The sequence below is a fragment of the Lycium ferocissimum genome, chromosome 1, assembly GCF_029784015.1.
Source record: "Lycium ferocissimum isolate CSIRO_LF1 chromosome 1, AGI_CSIRO_Lferr_CH_V1, whole genome shotgun sequence".
NCBI lineage: Eukaryota > Viridiplantae > Streptophyta > Magnoliopsida > Solanales > Solanaceae > Lycium > Lycium ferocissimum.
Genome location: NC_081342.1, coordinates 21,677,371 through 21,685,493, shown reverse-complemented (window position 1 = coordinate 21,685,493; position 8,123 = coordinate 21,677,371).

The following is an 8,123-nucleotide window of genomic DNA, read 5'->3' as shown; positions in this document are numbered from 1 at the left end:
AATGTGCCTGTTCATATCTAGGTTTCATCATCACCCCAGGTCAAATGAGACTTTTCATATATATATATATATATATATATATATATATATATAGTATCTAGTCTCACATTATTTTCAATAATCAATTATCATTCGTATCTCAATTCCACCAAGAAGATCATATTGACTTCTCATCACAACACCATCAACTTGTAAATCCCAACACAATGAATAGTGGCACGAAGCCCATATAATCACTCAAACAACAACATATAGGAAATTCAACCACGCACAATCATGTTTGAAGACTAGACATGCTTTCTCTGATCAATTTCACAACACATACAATTAACTAATCAAAGTCTAACTCAAGTAGACTATACCCTACTCTGCTACAGCCTTTCCCTTCCGTAAAACCTTGGAATGCTCAAAGTCTAGCAATTAGAATGCTCAATAAGTCATAATTACTCTAATCACGAAATCAATTCAAGAACACCCTTCCCTTTAGCCCTATTTTAATGGGTGAATGATTCGTAGGTATAAATCAACCTCACAAATACAAACAAAACATGTATATAGACATAAAACACCATACGAACTCACCCGTGGCCTCGAAATTCCCAACGGATTTCTAATTTCCTATGTCGCCCCAAATGGACTTAACACAATCAAACAACAATCACAAACAGGTAAAGTTTTTAGTTCTTAGACTTATACAGTCGACTTTCTATTAGCTCGTTCTACCTTTGGGAAGGTCCTATTTGGTGGGGTGATCCTATGTTTTCCATAACAACCAGGAGGGTCGTTACACTAGATACCAATTAAAACACCGTTCGTCCCCGAGCGAACAAGGATGAGGACTCTAGAAAAAGTTACCCGACTCGGCGAAAAGCTAAGGATACTTGCTACGCATATCCGATTTTGTTTCCCAAGTAGCTTCCTCTACCGGGGGATTCTTCCACTGAACTTTCTGCGGAGTCTATTTCCTTGGACCTCAACTTACGAACATCTCTATCTAATATAGCAACAGGCTCTTCCTCATATGTCAAGTTCTCATCTAGCAAAATTGAATCCCAACGGATTATGTACGAACCATCGTTGTGGTACCTCTTAAACATTGAGACGTAAAATACTAGATGAACGCCTGATAGACCTAGAGGTAAAGCCAAATCATAAGCTACCTCCCCCACACGCTTGAGAATCTCAAACGGCTCAATGTACCTCGGGCTAAGCTTGCCCTTCTTCCCAAACCTCATCACACCCTTTATGGGTGAGACCTTCAATAATACTTGCTCTTCCTCTCCAAACTCAAGATCTCGGACCTTACGGTCCGCGTACTCCTTTTGCCTACTTTGTGCTACCAAAAGCTTAGCTTAAATCACATTCACCTTCTCTGTGGACTCTCTCAGAAGATCCATACTCCAAGGTCTCACCTCAAGCACATCAAATCACCCAATAGGAGACATACACCTCCTCCCATACAATGCCTCAAATGAAGCCATGTCAATGCTCGAGTGGTAGCTATTATTTTATGCAAACTTAGCCAATGGCAAGAAACTGATCCATCGACCACCAAAGTCTATCACACAAGCTCGAAGATATCTTTAAGAACTCCGAATAGTCCACTCGAATGCCCGTCGATCCGAGGATGGAAAGCTATACTAAGGTCCAAACCAGTACCCAATTCCTCATGCAAATTCTCCCAAAATCGAGATGTGAAAGATGTGCCTCTGTCGGACACAATGGAGATAGGAACCCCATGTAGCCTAACCACCTCAGGAATGTAGATCTTAGCTAATTTCTCCGTGTTATAATTTATCCGCATCAGAATAAAGTGGGCAAACTTAGTCAACCTGTCACTAATGACCCATATAGAATCAAACTTCCCCAACGTCTTCGGAAGACCAACCACGAATCCATTGCTATTCTTTCCCACTTCCACTCAGGAATGGGCATCCTCTGAAGTGTACCTCCAGGTTTATGATGTTCATAATTCACTTCCTGGCAATTCAAACATTGAGCAATATATCACGCTTCATCTTAGTCCACCAGTAGTGTTGTCTCAAATTGCGATACAACTTAGTAGCGCCAGGATGAATGGAATGCCTCAAACTGTGAGCCTCTATCAGAATAGTCTTAATCAAATCACCCATACATGGCTCGCAAACTCGCCCTTTAATCTACAGCACCCCCTTTTCGTCAATCACGGCCTCCTTAGTCCTTAGCCTCACCACGCAATACTTCATCACTAATTTTACACAACTTAGCATCCTCAAACTGCTTAGTCTTAAACTACTCCAAAAATGATGACCAAGCCCCAACATAAACCAACACCCTGCTCGTGTTAGAAATATCGACCTCATAAAATCGTTAGCTGCAGTCCGAATCTCTTTAGCTAACGACGCTCCGCAGATCAAACGATCCGGACTTCCCATACTAGCCGACTTCGCTCGTCGTCGACCACCGTATTACGCTTTAACAAGATGATACAGAATGGTGATGTCATAATCTTTCCGCAGTTTCATCCATCTCAGGTGCCTAGAGTTCAAATCTCTCTGAGTGAACACATGCTGCAAACTGCGGTGATCAGTGTATACCTCACAATGGACACCATACAAGCAGTGCCTCCAGATTTTCAGCGCGAATATGTTACATCTCGAAAAATATTTCGTTGATGCACAGTGAATAGACTAACAAAGAGTACGAAGTATACGGTGTTTTAATAAGTAAAGAATGACATTTGATTACCTTAAGTAAGATTTCAAAGACGTTCGAGGTTAGACGAGAAAGGTTGCCAAGAGAAGGCAAGGCATATGATGTGTAACGGAAAGAATTTACGAGTAACAAGTTAATGATGATTTAATGAGGCTTTGAAGAAGAGTTATAATGTCCCTTAGATTGTTAATGAGGTGGTAAACGAGTGTCAAGAAGGTTCCATAAGGATTGGAGTTCAAACGAGTCGACGAGAACGAGTTCGGATTGACTGGGCATTATACGGCCAAACATACTGGCCATATAAAACATACGGACCGTTTGTTCAGCCGTACATTCAGCCCAGATTGACACTCCTCTCTGGACCAAATCTACGGCCAGACATACGGTCAGTATAAATTATACGGACCGTATGTTGGTCCGTGTGATCGGACTCGAGTTGAGTTATTTAATAAGGATCTAAGTTTCATTTTATTTCATTTCCATTTTACTCCACTTCTCTCTAGAATATTTCTCTACATTTCTCCCACAAGATTTCAAGAGAAATTAGTGTTCAACTTCATCAAACCAAGTGAATCAAGTGTAAGAAACCCATTAAAGCTCATCCAAAACAAGAAATCCAAGTGAAGGTGAAACTAGGGTTTTGGTCAAGTGAGGTGTTTGCACCCAAGGTTCATTCCTACACCATCTAATGTAAGTTTCATGATATTTCCATGTTGTTTAAAGTATTTGAAAGTTGAAACACTTGGATTATATAAGGAAATAGTGAAATGGGTCATGAATATTAGGAATAGTGTCACTTTTGAGTAAATGTTTGGATTGAGTTATGATTCTTGATACATTATGATTATAATCATGTTATAAATGATATTGAGAACATTTAATAGACATTGTATATGAATGAACGTAATCGTGTGATATGACCATGAATGTGGATATAGGAAGTAATTGAAAAGTAAGGACAATGTAGGTAAATAAAGGCTATTGTTATGATGTTGTGAATGTTAGTATTGATGTTTGGGAGTTGATATATGATATGGAGGAAGTCGCATAAATAAAGGAGATGCTGTCCAATTTTCTCTAGTTTTAGTCAAGTATGCTAAGCTATCGATTTTCTAATGATAGTATAACTCTAATGAAGGTAAAACGCGAGTATCAAGGAGAACGTGCAAGTGATAGAATAGTTGAACTGAAAGGTATGTAAGGCTAACCCCTTTCATAAGGCATGGTTCTTTGGCCCAATATCTATCCTTCTATGATTCTACGATATTCTCCAATGATCTTATCTCTAAGCTACTAAGCTTATGATTCTCGATATGATACGATTGTACTAAGTTCCTTATATGTGAGTAATACTTTTAAGGATAGATGTAATGAGCGACGATAGTAATAATCTTTAAAGATGCTTTATATGTATATGTGCTACATGTGGCTATTATGAAACCCCGAGCTTATATGGTAGGGTAGAATATAGTGAATATGTATATATCTATTTATGATACGCGCGCGCACCACCGCGGTTGAGTACGGATAATTTTGAGCCTTGGTAGGGCCGGAGTATTTATACACCGAGCCTTGGTAGGGCTAGGTATGTGAAACACCGAACCTTCGTAATGCATGCTATATAAATGCTATGTATATGACATCAATATGAGTACGAATATGCTAAGTATATGTAAATGCTATGTAAATGCTATGTATATGATATATAAATGATATGAATATGAGTATAAATGGATATATAAACGAGTATGGATACGAATACGGATATGGATGTATGTACACGGATACGCAATAGAAATGGAATGTCCCTGTGAAGAGCAAGTAAGTGCTATAATGACGATACTATTATCTCCATCTTATGCTATTTCACACATGTTGTCTATTACACTTTATATCGATGTTGATCATGCTTTACATACTCGGCACATTCTTAAATGCGACGTCATTTTGTTTGTAGACGCCGCGTCATTGCCTGTGAGCAGTGTGGCAGGGGAGATAGACTTGATCCATAGCTATATTTCTCAGGGACTACATAGCGGAGCTCCATTTCATTCGGAGCTACAGCTTTTGGTATTGATTCTTTTGTGTACATATTTATGGGCATGGCGGGGTCCTGTCCCGCCTATATGATATAACGTGTCCTTCTTAGAGGCTCGTAGACATATGTATATGGTTAGATGTGTTCGGCCTTGTCGGCCTATATTTTGGGATATTATTTTGTCAAGCCTCATCGGCTTATGTACATTTATTTGGGCATAGTTGCTAATGATGATATAAATGAATTGTCGCCCAATGGGATTTGTATGATGATGAATGAGAGGTATGATTTAGCTATGTGGCTCACCTAGATGAAATGTGTAAGTATGTTAAGGAGTGCCCGGGTGGGTTAGCACCGGGTGCCCGTCGCGGCCCTTCGGTTGGGTCGTGACAGAACACCACCACTGCCAGTTCCAAGTCATGAGTAGGATAGTTCTTCTTATGCACTTTCCATTACCGAGAATCGTAAGCAATCACCTTCTTTTCTTGCATCAAAACAACACCCAGACCAGAACGTGAAGTATTACAATAAACAACAAAATCCTTGCCCTTTACGAGTAATGCTAGAATAGGCGTTGTAGTCAATCATGTCTTGAGATTCTGGAAGCTCTCTTCATACTCGTCGGACCACTGAAACGATACCTCTTTCTGAGTCAGACGTGTCAAATGAGAAGCAATAGAGGCGAACCCTTTCACAAACCGACGATAATAGCTAGCCAGACCCACGAAACTACCGATTTCAGTCACTGATATGGGCCTAGCCTATTGCCTGACTGCCTGAATTTTCTGCAGATCCACCATAATACCCTCCTTTGAAATTACATGCCCTAAGAAGGACCAGAAGACAACCGAAATTCACACTTGGAGAATTTAGCATACAACTTCTTCTCCCGCAATACCCCAAGAAAGAATCTGAAGTTGTTTCTCGCTACTCCTTACTTCTAGAATACACTGGGATATCATCAATGAACACTATTATGAAAGAGTCTAAAAAGGGCTTAAAAACACTCTTCATCAAGTCCATAAACGCAGTTTCGTAAGCCCGAAAGACATAACCAAGAACTCATAGTGTCCATACCTGGTCCTGAAAGCTATTTAGGAACATTCTCTGCCCGACTCTTCAACTGGTGGTACCCTGACCTTAAGTCAATTTTAGAGAACACAGAAGCTCCCTGTAACTGATCAAACGAGTCATCAATACGGGGGATGGAATACTTGTTTCGGATAGTAACCTTATTCAGATGACGGTAATCAATACACATACGCATAGACCCATCATTCTTTTTAACAAACAACATAGGGGCACCCCAAGGAAAGGCACTCGGGCAAATAAACCCCTTACTCAAAAGATTTTGCAACTGCTCTTCAATTCCTTTACCTCGCCGGGCGCCATCATAAGGTGGAATAGAGATAGGTCGAGTCCACAGGTCTAAATTAATCCGAAAGTCAATGTCACGGTCAGGTGGCATATCTAGCAAGTCTGTGGCGAACATATCCGCAAACTCGCGTACCACTGGAACCGAATCAATAGATGGAGATCTGTATTTCGGTATCCTGAGATATGTGCCAAATAAGCTAGACAAAACCTTCTCACTATCTTCCCGGACGAACAAAGGATATGACTTTCTTAGGGAGGGGACTAAGGTTACCCTTCCACTCAAGTCTAGGTGCCCCGGGCATAGCTAAGGTAACGGTTTTAGAGTGACAATCAAGAATTGTATGCGGGGACAACCAACTCATGCCCAATATGACATCAAAATCTATCATGTCTAGGATCATCAAATCCGCAAGTACTATATTCCATAAATGTAACCATGCAAGAAGGGTAAACTTTATCTACCACCACCGAATCCCCAACCGGAGTAGGTAGACAAATAGGGGCATCAAGAGTATTACACATCATATCCAAACCCACAGCAAAATATGAAGACAAAAAGTAGAACACGAATCAAATAAAACTGAAGCCATCCGGTCATAAACTGAGATAGTACATGTGATGACGGCCGGAGGCTTCGCCCTCGAGTCTACCTCGGGAAAGCGTACATGCTGGTCACGCCTCCGTAACTCGTGAACCACCACAATTTCCGTCCGAAACAGCCCCGCCCTTGCCGGGCCGTCCACCTCTCGCTACTCGAGGGACCGTCTCGGGGTCCGAGAGCCACCCCTACCCGCGGTGTGGCCGCCTGCCCTGTCGGTGTACGGTCCTTACCTCCTCTATTCGCGCAAAACGGGAGTTCAAAAGTTCGATACTAAGTCCCCCATTCACCCCCGTCCGAGTCAAACTCTTCAATATGCCCTATCTCACCATACTCATAACAAGAATAGTCCAACGTAGGTAGGTGAACAGAAGATGATGAAGCAATATAGCCCCCATGCTGACTTGAAGACTGATAATTAGCCCCTGATGAGCCCCCAGCAAACACCTGCATAGCGGATTGAACCAAACGTCCTGAATACACCTGTGAACTCTGACCCTTCGAGAAGGAGTTGCTGAAATTCCCGCCCTTTCTAGCTTTCTTCTCTTGCTTTGCATGACTCTCATGTCTAATCCCTTTAACAACACGGACATGCTCCACTACCTCCTGGAATGAAGCCCCAGTAGACACAAGCTGAAGAGCTGATAGCCGAAGTCCAGTGTTCAATCCCTTTATGAAACTCCTGATCCTCTCCTTCTCAGTAGGCAACAACTGAAGAGCATATCGGGACAAGGAATGAAAACTGGACTCGTAAACAGCAGCAGAAGAGTTCCCCTGATCAATATTAGCAAACTCATCTTTCTTTCTGTCCCTCGGAGTACACGGGACATACTTATCTAGGAACACTGAATAGAACTGAACCCAAGTTAACGAAGGTGATCCAGCAAGCCTGCACTCCATATATGCCCTCCACCATAACTTGGCATCACCCAAGAACTGGAAAGTCACAAACTCAACCCCATACTTATCCAGCCCCCATCTAGTGGAGCATCTCATGACAATCTATAATGAACTCGTACGCATCCTCTGACTTAGTACCATAGAAAACCGGAGGCTTCATCTTAGTGAACCTCCAAAATAAATCATGCTCCTCACCGGTCATCACTGGCCCTGCAACTGGCCTCGAAAAAGCCTCAAAACCTGAAACTTCATCCAAGCAAGGTGCCACTGCTGCGGCATGCTGAACTCCTAGAGCCTGACCTCTATCCGGACTTGAGGCTGCTATCTTTGCGCCCCTACCTGTTAGAACGGCCGGTATAGCCCCGATCTGTGCTAACCCATGCAACCAATTCAGCATATGCGCCATCGCATCCGGCAAACCTCGTGCCCACCGCACCGGCGGAATCGGGTACTACTACCGGGCCGAGCGTCGGTGCGGCAAAGCATCTCCCCGCGGCCTCATTAGGGCCACCGCGG